Raw genomic sequence first — 16535 nt, forward strand, 5'->3', positions numbered from 1 at the left:
AAGTGCCTTCCTGAGTCTGCAGGTAGCCTGAGACAGTAACAGCAAGGGCGAGCTCCTCTGCCTCTTACCAAATGCTTCGGGGAGCTTAGCTTGGTGGCTTTGCCTTGGTTGGTCTAGACTTACCTTTTTCCTGATCGTTATTTCAGTAGCTGGAGTGGCAAAGGGAATGAATTAATTCTCCCAAAGCCTGTTAGCACCATGCTTCTCCATGTTTGCACTGATTGTGTGTTCAATTGATTGACTGAACCCATGATTTCATGCACCATTTTTTAGCCTGGCTGCCAAGGAAACAGATCTGAGACCTGGCTCTTTCTCTGTCCGCATATCTCCCTCCAGTAATTCTTGAACGATGTGGTGGGTGAGGGTCAGATTTGATGGAGGGCTAGGAATAATTTGAAATGCCTAGGTTTCTTGAGAATAAGTGTCTTGCTAGAGATGCTACTAATGATCTGAGTGAGGAAACCCCTCCAGCAGTCTTAGACACTGGTGAATCTGGTGATGCTAGAGCCATGTGATGTGGTTGTCACTCATCTGCAGAGGCTTTCTGGGTGGATGGTTTCAGCAAATTAATCCTAAGGGTGCCTGCAATCTCTATACAGCCAGGCACTCCTAGGATAAATCCTGGACCTAATTCTGAGCTGTCTGGCATCAGACATAGTCGTTCAGCTTCTGCAGAGTGGGGACAAGGAGCAGCCAGGCTGGTGTTTGACTGCGAGGCACGGAGGGATGGAACCTTTTGCATGTGTCTGAACTGGGCAGACATGAGTCTTGAATCAGATGAAAAAAAAATAATCCAAACAAAAAAACCAACTTGTTAGTTCATTAGGCATGACTAAGGGCTGCTTGGGTTAATGGAAAAGTTGAGCAAAGCTTAATTGTTCCTGCATAAAGAGCACATGGAGGAGCTATGGAGGCAATCGGAGGTTATGTCTATAAGGTGTTATTTGTGTGCTTGTAGGTTTGAAGGGAGTAGACAGTCCGGCATCACTTTGCACAAGAAGGAAAACTATGAAAATAAAACTGAAAAGTTTTTATTTTGAGGGCTGTTCTTACCAGAGTAGCTGCAGCTGAGAACTGACTTGGGATGCTTTGGGTTCAGCTGTGATCCAGCAGTTTTTTTACACATTTAGTTTATATCATGGGATTTTGTGCCAAATGAGATACCATTTGCTTGTGGCAATCTCACTGTGTGCTGCCCGGCACTCCAGTGTCCCCTGCAGCTGGCACAGAGCCCATCTGTAAGTGCTAATGGGTGGAAGGGGCATCCATTTGTCTGTGTGCTTTCAAACCCATTCCAGCTCACTGCTGGTGGAGATGTGGACCAAACCAGAGGTCTCCAGTGCTACAGTGGAAGCTGGGCAGTGATGCCAAGTACGTCAGCGCTGGTGACCTCCTCCCTGCAATGGTTTCCCAGTCTTCTGGCCACGTCCAGCAACAGAGCAGTAAGGGGCAGCTGCCTTTTCCTGCTGCTGGAAGGTGGGCAGCCCTCAAAACAAAGCCTCAGCAAGGGTGTCACCTCCTTTCTGAGCTCCTCGATAATCTCTTCATCCTGTTGCATGGTTACACTGGATTTGGCTCCCCTGCTTTCCTCTCCTTTAACCCTTGATCGCCACAACGAGCCTCACCACCTTGCACCAAGTCATGTGCAGCTGCTTGGCTGCTTTTTTATCTGCCTGGGAAAGGTGGGAGAGGGGCAGATAAAGGAAAAAGGGGTGGGAAAGGCATGGTTATTGTAGGGGTGACGGCTGGTGTCCCTGCCGCTGCCCCAAGGGGAGAGGGGGACACCAGGGCGAGCTTGGGAAACCCCCACCAGCATCCATGCAGCACCTTCCATCACACTGGTGAGGAGCTAAGTAGAATTCAGTAAGTGTTATATCAACACAGAAACACATACTCGATGCAGAAGCAAGCTGACTGAGGTGGAATAAACACTGTATGCATTGCTTCTTTTTCTTTCTCCCTCTTTTCCACTTGGTAGCGCATGCTGATGTTGTCTGGGTGGGTCTGATCTTGGTGCTTGGGTCATTTTATGACTGTTCTTGCTGTTTCATGGGAGTTAAGTGATTTATGTGCATCTTTGCAGATCTGGGCCTTTAGATAATATCTAAGCGCACACCCACGCATGCAGCTACGGCAACATCTTATAACCCCTGTGTAGAAAAATATTTCCTTTTCATTGTAGCAGTAAAGCTGGAATTTTTGAGAGGACTGATTGTGTGAAGTGCCTAACTCCCACCCAGGTAAATAAGAGCTGAGCATGTTATTCTTTCTGATACCCTCTTTGGAAAACTCCTTGATGCGTGTGTCTCCTGATGGTAGACTGGGGAGGGAAAGGAGGCAGCTGGAGCTTGGGTAGCTTCCTGGTGGCCACGCTTTCTTGTAGCTTTTAAATACTTAGACATTACCCTGGAGCTCCTGTGGAAAAATCATCCAGATGGTGCTGTGCAAAGTGAGGCTGGCTTGAGAGGCTCAACGCAGGGGTTGTTGGGGTCCATCCCTGGCTTTCCTGGATAATTCATGCTCCTGTAGGGAGAGCTTCAGGGCTCAAATATCCATTTTAGGCAGCCCAGTGCTGAGATGGCAGCTCTGACTCTCCACCCCACTGACCTCAAGGGCCCCATCTCCCCTGGAAGAGGTTTGTAGCATGGTGGTGATGATGAGATCCCTTCTGCTCCTAGGCTGGGCTCCTGACCTTCAGCAGTCAGATCCCTTATGCTCAGTGAGCTCCAGTGGTGCTGGTTCTGTATCAGGGCTTAAGATTTAGGAGCAGCGTTTGGCCCCAGAGTGTTGTCTCACCTGGGGTAGTGTCAAGGGGTGTTACGTGTAGATCCCTGGAGGAGATCCTTGAAAGCGTTTTGAAGCCGAGGGGAGGAATAAAATAAAAATAAGAGACTGTTTTGTCCCCCCAGTCAGCAAAGCAGCTTTAATGAAATTCTGCAGAGGCAGAGGGCGGGCAAGCCAGTACAGTCAGCAAAAAATGGATCTGGATGGCTGTAACATAGCTGTTGAGGGGGGTGGAGGAAGCTGGAGACACTGCCCTGCCCTGTGCCATGCTGAGCATGGCGGTTTAAGACTAGTGTCCTCGTTAGGGGAGCAGCCATCGGCATGTGTGCAGGCACACATGTGTGCACTCATAGAATCATCGAACGGTCTGGGTGGGAAGGGACCCTCAAAGTCCCTGCAGTGCAGCCCCCTGCCATGGGCAGGGACACCTTCAGCTGGATCAGGTTGCTCAGAGCCCGTCCAGCCTGGCCTTGGATGTTCCCAGGGATGGGGCATCTACAACCACTTTGAGCAAGTGATTTCAGTGGAATGTGCCTGGGCTGGCCAAGGTCTTCCTCCTCCTGATGTCCCCAGATGATGTTTATCCCTCTGTGTTCTCATCTCCCACCCGTGTGGACCACCTTCTATTTTGGGAGCAACTGCAGATGCAGTATGCCACAGCATTGCTGTGACGTGAACGTGGAGAAGGGTGACAAAAGGGGGTGAGGGGGCAGTAGGTGGTGGGAGGCCAAGGAAGAGCTGAGGCTGAGCCAGTAGAGGCCAAAAGGGGGCGGGAGGCCAGAAGTTGGTAGGAGGTGGAGGAAAAACGTGGGAAACGGGAATTAAGGAAATGCTAATTTTTTACCATGACTGCGAGGTGAATTCTACATGGATGCAGATTGCTGTTTGAGGTGTTCAACAGATTCATAAATTATCCAGCAACAGTTGCCAAAAGAGATGACTATATTTACCAATTTTAGTGAATTATTTCAGGTAGGTGTGTCCCCACCTCTGTGTGGTTTTCTCAGCATCACTGTGGGTAGTTTTTTTGAGTGTCAGCTGAAATCTCAGTCCCTGTCAGAACAGCAAGAAGCTGTTAGGATGAAGTCTGAGAAGTAAAGGAGATCGTGAGAGTCGTGGCTGAACTTCACATTACAGGAACATCTTGGGCAATGTGCAGCCCAGTACAGAAGGAGTGATAGAAGTGGGAAGAATGGAGTAGCTTTCATAGGAAGAGAGACTCAATGGAAGAGGACCCTTACAGCTTTTAAAAAAAAAACATCCTTGAAGACTTCATACAGAATAAATATCAAACCATGACTGGTATAGAGAAGGGAAGTGTGTGTGTGTGTGTGTGTTATTCATTGTCTCTTTTCTAACCCAGAAATGAATGACTGTGAGATGGAATTATTTGGCAGCAGCTTTAAAGCAAACAAAGGGAAATAGTTTTCCACACACAGTGTGTAATTAAATTGGGAAGCTTGTTGGCACCAAGTATTTTGGAGGGCAAAGGTATAAAAGGGTTCAAAAAGCAATTAGATGAATTGAAGGCCCAGTGAGGGCTGCTAGGTCTAAGATTCAGATGCAGCCTCCAGCCTGAGAACTTCTTACAGCTGGGTGGATGGTCAGCAGCTGGCAGGTTGAGTGGGAAGGAAGCATCTCATATGTTCATACCTTTCTGTGCATTTGTCCTGCATATCCCATGCCAGCCACTGTTAAAAACAAGATATGGGGCTAGTCATCCGTTCCTGAAGGTGTTTCTTCCCATGGTGCAGACATGAGTTGACATGTTGTGGTCCCAAGTAGATTACCCATCTCTTACACGGTGTCCTGCAGTGGGACTCTAGCCCTTCGGGTGGTCCTTTGTGGTCCTTGGGTTCATGTAGCTGTGGCAAACACCTTCTAAGGCCCAGAGGCCCATCTTTTACAGCTATTTCCAGTCTTCTGCTCAGCTTTTTAAACTCTGTGATCTGAGCTTGCTGCTCAGCTCCTCTTATTTCTGCTGGAGAGCACAGTACATGCGGAGAAGGAATGGCTGGATGACACACAAGTCTGAGCCTGAATAAAACTACTGCTGGACCCAGCGAGGTGGTTTGTGCATTACTGGTGTTCAGTGCCACACTGGTCTTTCTGCACGCTGGAGGCCAGCAAGGGTTTTGACCTTAACAGAGAAGGGATTTTTGAGGGCATTCACCATTGTTCTAGTGCTTTTGTTTGTGTGTTATTAAAGAAAAAAAAAATAGTGATGAGCATTTTGCCAACGTGCATTTGCTATTCCATTCACTGGAAGCAGAATTAGCTCAACGCTGGCTGTATTTGAAGCCCCTGCCAACCTCAAAGGACGTCATTGAGTATCCACTTTGTTTCAACAATTAGCAAGACGAAAGAGCATCTGGCATGCAAATTGTATGCTAGGACAAATGCCCAACATGAGGTCCTGCACTGGCAAGCAACAGTTCAAAACAAACAAACAAAAATATCTCTTTCAGTCAAGAGATCTGCTGCTGGGTTGTCCCCAAATGCCTGTACATCGACACAATACGTTTTTTTCTCATGGTGTCCCTCCAGAACTAGCCGGTGCAGCAAGAAAAGCCACTTTGCTGTGTGCACCTTTAGTTGATTACCAACTTCTAATCACGTCTGGTGTCGCTGTCTGACATGCCATGCTTGGCTGTCATTGTGGTGTGGTGCAACCTTATGCTAAAGCTGAACCTGCTCATCATTACAGGCGGCCCAGAGAGGTGCCCGATGGCCCATCCCTGGGAACATCCAAGGCCAGGCTGGACGGGCTCTGAGCAACCTGATCCAGCTGAAGGTGTCCCTGCCCATGGCAGGGGGCTGCATTGCAGGGACTTTGAAGGTCCCTTCCCACCCAAACTATTTTGTGGTTTTATGATCCTCCAGCTTCTTCTAGGGAGCTCGTGCAAACAGCTCTGGAGTGCTTTGGAGGGGGAGGGGTTGGGGGAAAGTGTGGGACGCCATTCTGAAGGCTGATGCTCTTGAGCCTTTACCACTGGGTGGCTGTCAGGTCCTGTTATGGGGTCCTGTGTAGGAGAAGGGGAGATCCCAGGTTGTTTCTCAGCTTGAAAAGGCAGGGTGGAGAGGAAAAATGGCTTTTCACTCCTGATCTGATGTAAGAAATGATGCTGGTGGCAGGAGTGGGAAGGAGGGGAGGGGAAACTACAGCAGCATGTTGCCCTTCTGCAGGGGACCTCCCTGTCCCCCTGGTGAGAGGTGTGGAAGGATGGCTGTCCCTGCCCATGGAGAGCACGAGAAGAAATATTTTCAATATTTTTTTAAAATGCATGAAAAAATAGACTTTGGGGTCAATATTGCTGAAGCAGCAGCAAAAGGGAGCAGATCTCTGCTGGAAGTGGAGGCAGGCTTCCAGGGCAGAGCGTGAGCTTGGTTGGTGCTTTGTGTTTTGTTGTCTCAAGGCAGGATTGACCCAGCGGTGGTTGCTGTTTGGAGCGTGTAGATCCTCGTGGCAGGGGTTGTGGGTTGTCCTGCTCCCAGGTGTTACGACTGCTGAGGGAATAAAGAGAAAATGAGTGAACGACTTACCAATTTCTGTAGGTACTTGCTTAGAAGGCAAACGATTGATTTCTTCTCTTGAGCGTTTTCAGATCCTCTTCTGCATTCAGCTTTGCTGGAAAGTTAAAGGGAAAATGCTGAGAAAGATGAAACTTTCTATTCAATTCTTTAAGAACTTTCCCTGAAGCTTGTGTAAGGATCTCTGGAAGGTCAGTAGCAGCTTCTGCTGTGGTGTGATGGTCTCATTTCCCTTTCCCCCACGATGTGCCCCTAGACAACCCCGGCTCTAGACCCTGCTGTCACAGTACAGCTGTGCAAGTGGCAAAGTGCAGATGCTGATTTTTATGGCCTGGTGGAGGTTTCTGCTGTCCCTGAGCTGTGGCAAAAGAGGCTGCAATTCGGTGCATGGCATCTGCTGCGGCGCCCAGGCGCTTGGCATTGCACGAAAGTGAAAGTGAGTTGCAAGGCCAAGAGGGAGGTGGTGGGGTGGTTAGGACTGGATGCAGCCTCAGGAGGGGTTGGGGGCAGGTCCCTTTGCTTCTCCATAGTTCCCATTTTCCCTTCTCCACATCTGTTCGTGTTGGACGTCCCAGCAGATCATGCCCTCTGCAGATGGGCTTTGACCTTGTCTGCCACCCAGACCTGCTTTGCTGGGGCACGTAGGGATGGGAGGAATTCAGAGCCGGCAATCAGCCCTGAAGCATTTTCTAAATGTTGTGAGGTGTGATTCAAGCCTCATAACTATTTTTTTCCCCACTGCAATAGATAGATAAATAAATTGATAATTCAGCATTGTGGGAAACTGTACTTATTTTAGCTTAAGGTAACTTCAGCTGAGCTTGTTGGAGCTCTCTGATCCATTCTAACTCTGAGTTCAGAAAATAAAGATAAACCGGTGATGGTAACAGTCCCGGTGTGCCCCATGAGAGACAGAGCGGGGCAAATACCAAGAGTTTGAGGGAGGGGTTGATCTTGTAGTTTTGACGTGAATCATGGAAAATACATGTACTACAACTTTAAGGCTTTGCCTGCAGCTAAATATAAGGGTGTGCTGGCTCCACCCTGCCGCTTTGTTAGAATATAGGCATTTATTTTTGATTCGTTTTTTTGCCCTTCTGTTTTTTGGTTTGGGTTTTTTTTTGTGTGTGTGAATCTCCACCATAAAATGACCAACAGTTTCAGAGAGTAGTCTTGGAGCATGCAGGAGAGATACCTCCTAATGTTTTCCCCATGGAAAGTTAAAGGATTGGGACTTAGCCAGATCCAAATTTCAACTTTCACATAAGTGCTGCAGTCTCTTGTCTGGTGGGGAGATGGTGACGGCAGGGATCAAGGCTTAAGACAGCAAGACTATCGTAACGTGACTTTCACGAGCCCACCAACAGCCAGGTTAGCCAGGGGCAGCTGATCTCTGCATCCAGCCATGGGCTTGGGGATGAGGAGCCCGGAGCAGATGACTCTCCTTTTCCTAAGTATTTTTTTTAGATGAAAACTCGGTGTGTTGGTAAAACTCAGAGAGGTGGTGGCAGGGTGTGTTTTCAATCAGTGTTTGCTCAGTCTAAACTTAGTTTGTCTCCGACTTTCTGTTTTTGAAAGAGAAGCTGGTTTCATCTCCATTTTGTCTAATCATTTGTTTATTTTATTAGCTTTTTCAAAAAAGCTCTATTTCCCCTGACGCCTGGCCACCTGTTTTATATGAGCTGCTGAAGGTCTGAGCTCTTGCTCCGCTTGTGTAGAGCAGATTTCTTTCGACAAGCCAAAAGAAACGACACGACTATGTACCAAAAAGGGCAAAAAACCCACATGCTGTGCTATTTTGGTAGTAGCAAATTATGTGCCCTACAAATTACCATTGGTTATGAACATGGTCCGTCTGTCTGGATGACAATGTCCTGCTTTCAGACCACCACTAATACGGTTAGAGTTAGGATAATACCCATTGAACTCCAAAGCGCCTCTTTTCTGAGCCCTGATTTATTCCTACCAGCAAATGTCACATGTAAGTAGAAGTTTTATGGCTGTATAATTCACAGGCTGTTAGGCATCTTATTAGGAAGGACTTGGACTTTTTAAAAAATGGCTTGAGGTTGTTCCTTTAGTATCTGGAAACTATCAGTTCTCCAGATTTTCTTGCTTACTGGCTTTCTCTATGCTGCCCCCCACCCCCTTTCCTTCCCCCTCCTTTCCTCCCCCTCCTTTCCTCCCCCTCCTTTCCTTCCCCCTCCTTTCCTCCCCCTCCTTTCCTTCCCCATCCTTTCCTCCCCCTCCTTTCCTTCCCCCTCCTTTCCTTCCCCCTCCTTTCCTCCCCCCCTCTCCTTCCCCCCCTCTCCTTCCCCCCTCTCCTTCCCCCCCTCTCCTTCCCCCCTCTCCTTCCCCCCCTCTCCTTCCCCCCTCTCCTTCCCCCCCCCTCCTTCCCCCCCTCTCCTTCCCCCCCTCTCCTTCCCCCCCCTCCTTCCCCCCTCTCCTTCCCCCCCCTCTCCTTCCCCCCCTCCTTCCCCCCCTCTCCTTCCCCCCCCCTCCTTCCCCCCCCTCTCCTTCCCCCCCCTCTCCTTCCCCCCTCTCCTTCCCCCCCTTCCCCTCCTCTCCTTCCCCCCCTCCTTCCCCCCCCTCCTTCCCCCCCCTCCTTCCCCCCCTCCTTCCCCCCTCCTTCCCCCCCCCTTCCCCCCCCTCCTTCCCCCCTCCTTCCCCCCCTCCTTCCCCCCTTTCCTTCCCCCCCTTCCTTCCCCCCTTCCTTCCCCCCTTCCTTCCCCCCCTTCCTTCCCCCCCTTTCCTTCCCCCCTTTCCTTCCCCCCTTTCCTTCCCCCCTTTCCTCCCCCCCGTTCCTCCCCCCCTTTCCTCCCCCCCTTTCCTCCCCCCCTTTCCTCCCCCCCTTTCCTTCCCCCCTTTCCTCCCCCCCTTTCCTCCCCCCCTTTCCTCCCCCCTTTCCTCCCCCCCTTTCCTTCCCCCCTTTCCTCCCCCCCTTTCCTTCCCCCCTTTCCTTCCCCCCTTTCCTTCCCCCCTCTCCTCCCCCCCTTTCCTCCCCCCCTTTCTTCCTCCTGCTTTTCTTCCCCCAGCTTTTGCTTCCTCCTGCTTTTTTTCCCCCCTTTTCTCCCCCTCCCTCTTCTTACCCCCTTTTCTCCCTCTCCTTCCCTTTTTCTCCCCCCTTTTTCTTTACCCCTTTTATCTTTTTCTCCAACATTTTCCCACTTTTTTCCTCCCACTTTTTTCTTTCCTCCCTTTTTTTTTCTTACTCCCTTTTTCCTTCCCCCCTCCTTTTTCTCTTCCCCCCACCTTTTTCTTGTTCTTTCTCTCTGTCTTTATTTTTCCGTTTTCCTTTCTTCCATTTTCCTGTTTATCATCTTATCTGTTTCATTTCTTTTTGTCTTTCTTTTTTCTTTCTTTTTCTTTCATTCTTTCCAGTGAAGCACGAGTTGACCTGAGGATTTACTCACCTTTCAATCTTAACTTCGTGAACATCAGCTCAGAAATACCACTCAGAATCCAGAGTGAGGACTGTGGTACCGTAAATACAGTGAGACAGATTGACAGATTGGATTTGATTATATATAAGAATTTCCTCACCTACAGTATCATGAGCATATTTTAGCAGCTGATACTTTACAAAACTCTTGCCAACCACAACAAAAAGCAGTAATTTTCAGTCCGTCTCCCTTCGTGCTTCAGGAAGGTGATAAAATCCCAAATATTCCCGTGTGTATTCCTATCTCTCTTGCACACTTATTTGTGGTGGTGTGGCAGGCTCAGTGTGAACTGCAGTTTTCTGGCTGATTTTGGTAAGGAGCAGAGGAGCATCCTTGGGGTATATCTGCCCATCAGACCAGTGCTCGGTTCACTCCTGCATCCCACTGCCTGCCCCATGGGTCACCGCGCAGAAGTGGTTCATGCCCATGTCTTGACTCGTGGTGGTCTTTTTATACAGCGTTCAGTGAATGCTCTGAGCAGATGTTGCCAGATGTGAGGTCACACAGGGGCACATGGGCAGGGATGGGAGTGGGGTGAGGCCCCTGGTCCTCCGGCTCAGCTACAGTGTGTGCATGTGCTGGATAAATCCAGAGTACGAAGCCCAGCAGGCAGCTTTCTCCTCTTCTACGAGCCTTCTCTGGACCACCGTGTCCCTTGCAGCCATAGCCAGGGCAGGTTGTGAGCCTCCCAGCTGTGAGGCTCGAGGACAGATGGTATCTTGTCCCACTCTCATACCCCTTGTGGTGTCTGTTCCAGTTTTCCTCAGTCACCTTTTTCAAAGATGGGAGTGAAAGAAAAGAAAGAGAATGGGACGTCCATGGGGGCAGGTTGCTTTTTGCCTTCCGTGCTGCCTGGCACATTCCTGTTAAGTGTCTGGTCGGTGTTTCTGCAGCATCTCTCTCCCATAACACATCTGTGCTTCTCCTCTCCGGGTCTTCTCCGTGCTGGTTATCTGTGCCAGCCAGAAGACAGGAGGTGAGCTGCTTTACTAACTGCCTGGGGAGAAGACAGTACTGTGGCCTCATTTCATGCTGGATGGATCCAGGCATTGCTCCACTTCCATCAAATATATTAACAATTAATTCAGAGTCCTCCTCCTTGCTTCTCCTCCACCTCTCTCATAGCCATTACTGCACACTGGTGCTGGAGCAGGACCCAAGGACAGCTAGATCCAGGTGCCAGCGTGCCAGATGCTGCACAAATCCAGAGTGACATTCCCAGCTCTGGCACATCCATGAGCCTTACCTGATGCCAGAGCTACCTGCCCCTTGTACTGCAAAGGCAGCCTTTGCAAAGGAGACCGCATCGCATCTCAGCAGAGAGCTGATGGTGTGGGACTCCTGGGACCTGTTGTGAAGGCTCCACCCTTGAAGTTCCTGGGTTGTTTGTTGCCCAGATCAGTCCCACCACCACCCTCCAGCAGCTGCTATGGCGTCTTGGGACTTTGGGTGGCCAAACAGGACGGCAGTCTTGCACCTGCTGGGTTACCCATGCATGGGGGCAAGGAAGTTATGAAGCGCCCATCATTGCAAAGGTGCTTACAGAAGGCTCTGTCCACAGGGAGACGTTTTAAACAGACTTTTATCCATTGCAGCGATGAGTGCTGAGTTGGCTGGGCTGCCTCCTCAGATGCTTAGAAACTGCTTTGCATGGTGTTTCAGGTCATAAAACCAAAGCACTGTGCCTGGGAAGACAGATTGCCATCACAGCATAAGCAGATCTATGGAAACCAGGCAGCTAGCTAATTCACCCTGTGCAGTGTGTGTATCTCTCCACCCCTCTCCTGCTTTCCTGGCTGGATTGAGAATGGCTTGAGCATTGCTGCCTTCTCAAAGAGAGGGAGAGAGAAAGAAATTGCGCTTCTAGAGACCAAACCAAGCAGGAGTAATCATTTGGGACTCTGGGACGATTCCCCATCACGCCCCCAGATAGGGAATAATGTCCCAGAGCTCTTGTTCTGAGTAAAATGGGAGCAACAGCTACCATCTGGGTTAGGAGGAATCCTGTCCCAACGATGATGAAGGGCCTCAGGGGGTGGCCTGGGCTGACAAGGCTTTAGTCCTAAGATGCTGGGAAATGGATTTTTTTGGGTTTCCAGGGTCTTAGATAAGCAGCCAGGTGATGACAGTCCAGCAGATGCCTCAGGCAGGGTTTCTCAGTGTCTGGATGGGATGAAGATGAGGAGAGGCAGACCTGGGCAGCTCTCAGATTGTTGGGAGTGGAGGAGGCACTGCCCACATGTTTTGAACTGGTAGAACATGGCAGTGTCTACTTGAAAGCAGCCATTCCAAGCCTGCACCAAAGCACAGCAAGCCACTGCGGTCAGCATGGACTTGTTGGGGACCTGGCAGCAAACAGGGATGCTTTGGGCACTAGCTGTATGGACATGGCAGCATAAATAAGGGACCCATCACTAAAGCTACTTGGGAGCTGCTTTGGTAGGACAGCCACAGCAAAGGGAACAAGTTCTCAAGGCAGTGCTTTGGTTCATGGTGGTGTTGCTCCAGCAATTCTGGTGGTAGCTACATTTTCCAGAAGAGGAGAGCTTGGAGGCAAGAAGCCAGCCTGGGTCTCAGGTGGCTGGGGCCACTGGGAAATGTCTCGCTTGGGCTGGGAAGCTGTACTCATATGTGCAGGCAGCCCAGAGGGATGCCCAGGGCTCCCCTGATACCAGGACTCAGAGTGACTTCATCTTGGTCCAGCCCTGGCAGAAGATGTAGCATCAGAAGAGGGGTGAATCCCGAAGGGTGCTGCCAGGTGGTGTGGGTGAGCAACCAGGGCAGGAGCAAGCTGATGTGTATAGGTGGGAGATGCCTGTTCCTTAAAATGAGCCTCACACAGATCCCACCGAGCTGGGACTGGCATGAGATGGCACTAAAGTTTCTTCAGAGCCTTTGTCTTTCTGTCTGGGTCAAACCCCTTTAGTAGGAGTGAATTCCCTGTCCTCTGGGTGACTTTGGAAGAGCTGTGTAATGATTTCTGGAACATGTATATGTAAATCTCTACCTACAGGTCCCTGAACTTTTGGCAGCAGATAGAAATTAAAGGCTGTTTTTGTTTAAGGATTGATGAGCTGCAGCTGATGTTGCTCATTTACACCTTTTCCATCTCCTAATGGCAGGGGTGCAGTGTCCACTGGCAAATTGAAAAAATGCTCTATAGAGAACCGAAGAAGGGAGGGGGGTGCGTGTTTATAGGCTGCAGAGGGGGAGTGCACGTAGATGTGAGCGTTAGCATTTCTAAGAAATGGCAGTTCTCCTTTGGAAGCCTAAATGAACATCACTTTCCGGGAGTTGCCTAATTTAAATCATGTTTGCTCTGTTTTGTCCTATCCATTATTTTCAGCTGTCACGTAAAGTGCCACAAAGACTCTTCAAGAAGCTTCTTTCTGCTTCCCCCTAATAATCCCAGAAACAGACACTGGTTCTTTTGTCTGGGGCTCTCTCTGATGGCTCTCAGTGTTCAATTTTCTGGAGAGGAACCACTTTGTGGAACAATAGGACAATCAGTGCTGCAGCGGCTCAAGTGCTGCCATCCTGCCCTTGAAGAGGCAGGAGAGGAGTGAGGTGGAATCGTGTTTTGGCCATCACAGTTAATGACTTCTAGGAAAAGCTTTGGTGGCGGCTCAACAAAGGTAATCCTGGCTTGCAAAAACAGATGCTTGCATTTAATTTGCTCTGAAATTTGTTGGAGTTTAGCATGATCCTTGGTGCTCGAGGACAACAAGAAGCTCCGGTATTCAGGCCTGGATTAAGGCTTGGAGTCTGAGTCTAACAGGAGGGTCCAAGCCTTACGTGTCAAGGCCAGGATGAAGTCTAGCAGGGATGAAATGTTGTCTGGCTTTCTTGGCTTGTTGGGGAGTTGGTAGGGTCCAATGATGAGGCTTCACATTGAGAACAGATTGCTTGGGGTAGTAAAGTACTTCTGAAGAAAAGCTGGTGAAACATCAGGGACCTGTCAGTGCTGTGGATCCATCCTTGGAAGTCCTGAACTAGACAAGCATCTCCTGCACATCCTCGGGGATCCCTGCTTTGAGCCAGCGGTGAACGAGAAGAATTCTTGAGGACTTTTTCAGTACTTTAATATTATAGCCTTTATGTCTTCCTTTGGGGCTGTGTAAGGCATCCTGTGCCTAACTCAACATAGGCTTGGGGAAACTGGTTTCTTGGGGACAAAGCACTTATCTTCTGCTGGAATGGAGGAAAATCAAGTGCCCGCATTGCCCAAAATATCCCAAAATATCCAACGCTCCATATGACTCCATACTGACTTTGTGTTAAGCTTTCCTTATTCTACTGCAGCTGCTGCCCTCAGCTTTACCCATGTGCCCATCTCCTTGTGCCATCAGCTATTGGTCCAGGTCTGCCCTCCCAGTCAGACACCAGTCTGATTTAAGTATTTGCTTTGCCAATCAGCTCATGGCAGCTAAATGTACCCTAAGTATGGCTACAAGTGCCCTAATGATGCTGCGCTGGGGGTTAGAAGACTGTTTCTATCTATCAGTTAAGAATGGCTCTGTGACAGCCCTTTTCTAGAGATAGTGGGGGAAAGGAGGTGTAAAGACGGAGCTGAATGTATTTCTGAGGAACTCCTTCGTGCATTGCCTGTGATTGCTTTCTCATCTAGCCCTCTGGTCCTGGATATGTGGTATGATAGAGGAGAGCACCAAGACCACATGATGGAAGGAGTCCTGTGCTGGGGATGGCTCGGAAAGCAGGTGAAGGCAGCTGCAGAATGCAACTTTTCTATAGGTACATAAAAAAAGAAGCCATTACGATGGAACTATTAGTTAATGCTTTAAAATGCATAAGTAACAAGGAGGAAAATAACTTTTTAAGTAAGTTTTTAAAGTGCAAGTAACTTTGATTTTTAACTTTGCACTATGCATACAGAAGCACAGGACAATTGCTTCTCAGTCTCTTTAACCCTAAAGCTTGATCCTTACAGCAACCCCTGTCAGAGGTTGTTACGTGTTGGTTTTACCTTGGCTGGTGCCGCAGTTCATCTGCCATCACACCATCACACTGCCTAGTCCTTTTGCCTGCTGCTTGGCTTTCTTGAGTCCTGCTGGAGGTTCTCATGGGGTTTTGTGGCCTTGAAGCCTTATTAATCCCTTTGCTAAGGCAGCAGCTTTAGGATTGAAAAAGGAGTTAAAAAATGCTATTAAAAAAAAGCTGTTGGTGTAAGGTGATTTTTTTGCTCAGTCCCACGTGGCTGGGAGTGTCCTGGGCTCATAAAAAAACCCACTTAAAATGTGCTTTGTCTCTGGGGAAATCCCTGTGCAAAATATCCCCTTGCATGTTAGCATGGGTCTTGAATATACCTGGGTGCTTTCCATGAAGTCCGAGCTCTGGAATTGGGTGGAAAGCTAAAAATCTAAGGAAAACTGTCATGACAGAATCTGGGCTTGTTTAACCCACATGGTTATGGAAAGAAAAGTTGCAAACTGAACCTCTGAGCAATCCCAAAGGAGAAGAACTCAATGTGTTTACAAAAAAAAAAAACAGGACCAAGCTCACAGTGTTGAAAGCCATCTCATGCCTTTGGGATGGTGTGAGCAGCCGGTGCTGCAGCCTTTCCTCCTGCCCCCCAGCAGTCCTGGGGCTGGCAGTAAGCCAAAACCATGGTCAAGGAGAGAATTCACCTTCTGGCTTTTCTTCCAAGGCAAGGAAGGTGGATTGTTTTCTAGCGATGAAATTTCCTATTGAAAAATTGAATGCTTCCTTCTCATGCTTGTGAATGCGATGCCCGGGAAGCGGACCATGCTGGTTCCAATTACCTGCGCAGCAAGGCCAAGTACTGCAGTCAGTCAGGAATTTATACCTTTTCATACGTACTTGAAAAGGTAAAACCTTTTTTATTTTTTTTAATATGTGTAATGAATTCAAAGAAGGAGCCCAGCCAGCCAAGCAGCCTTTGATTTATTCTTGTATTAATATTTTATGTCTGTATATGTGCCTAATCACTCAAATTAGTCAAACTTGCTACCTCAGTTGCACCAAAAAAAACCCCAACAAACCAGTCCTGAGGAATGCAGGCTCATTTCTTGCTCCCCTTCACATCATCTCTAGGGATGACTTGTTTATGTCTAGGATTTTCCTGGAAGAAGACCTACTTCATAGCACATTTGGAGGGAAAGCTCAGAGTGCTTAATAGTGATCCCAATCCAAAAGTGGCATCACGAGATCATCAAGAAGGTAAATAGTATTGTGAGTGCAGGAACAGGAGTGTTGCTTCCCGTCAGTGGTGTGTCCCACACACATCGAATGCTGTAGATTTGAGCGCATCTGGGATTTCTGGCTCTCCTACAGAGTTACTTCTCCTCTATTAATGTCCAACATTTTCACTTGCTGCCTGGGCAACATTTCCATGTGCAAAAAGAAGTTTCTTGAGATACATCAGAGTATGAGCTACAGGGGAGGCAGTCAGGAGCAGTGTCTATCAGCCACGAAGGACAGGGTTGTCACTAGAAACTAGGAAGGGCTCAGGAGATCAGAGCTTGATTCGCACCTTGGGCACAGCTTTTCTGTGCAACGTTTCTTGCATGGTGTCTGGGTGACTGCTCTCCACCAGTAAGGTGCCTCCCATGACATGTCCGTCCCACCCGTTTGAGGTGGGAACTCTTTTGATGTGTCTCTGTACAGTGCCTAATGGGCAGCGATGCTGCCCTTGCTTCGGGACATGTCACCTGCAAACCAAATAATCATGGTGGCAATGGCATGGCATTTGTGGTATGGAGGCTCTTTCTCTTGGTGTAATTGATCATGAGACCACTT

General features: G+C 48.9%; 1 protein-coding gene across 7 annotated transcripts in view; it reads left to right on the forward strand.

Annotated features, from left to right (window-relative positions):
- Positions 1 to 16535, forward strand: part of ZBTB7C (zinc finger and BTB domain containing 7C) — a 160119-nt gene that overhangs the window by 45100 nt on the left and 98484 nt on the right. The window contains exon 1 of one of the 7 annotated variants that reach the window (XM_080371561.1): positions 9421 to 15956. The exons of the other annotated variants lie outside the window; for them this stretch is intronic. The gene's annotated coding sequence lies outside the window, so the exon portion shown is untranslated. Of the gene's footprint in view, positions 1 to 9420; positions 15957 to 16535 lie in introns of those variants that run through there. 7 annotated transcript variants of the gene reach the window in all.

The sequence above is a fragment of the Falco punctatus genome (assembly GCF_963210335.1).
Source record: "Falco punctatus genome assembly, chromosome: Z".
NCBI classification, from domain to species: domain Eukaryota; kingdom Metazoa; phylum Chordata; class Aves; order Falconiformes; family Falconidae; genus Falco; species Falco punctatus.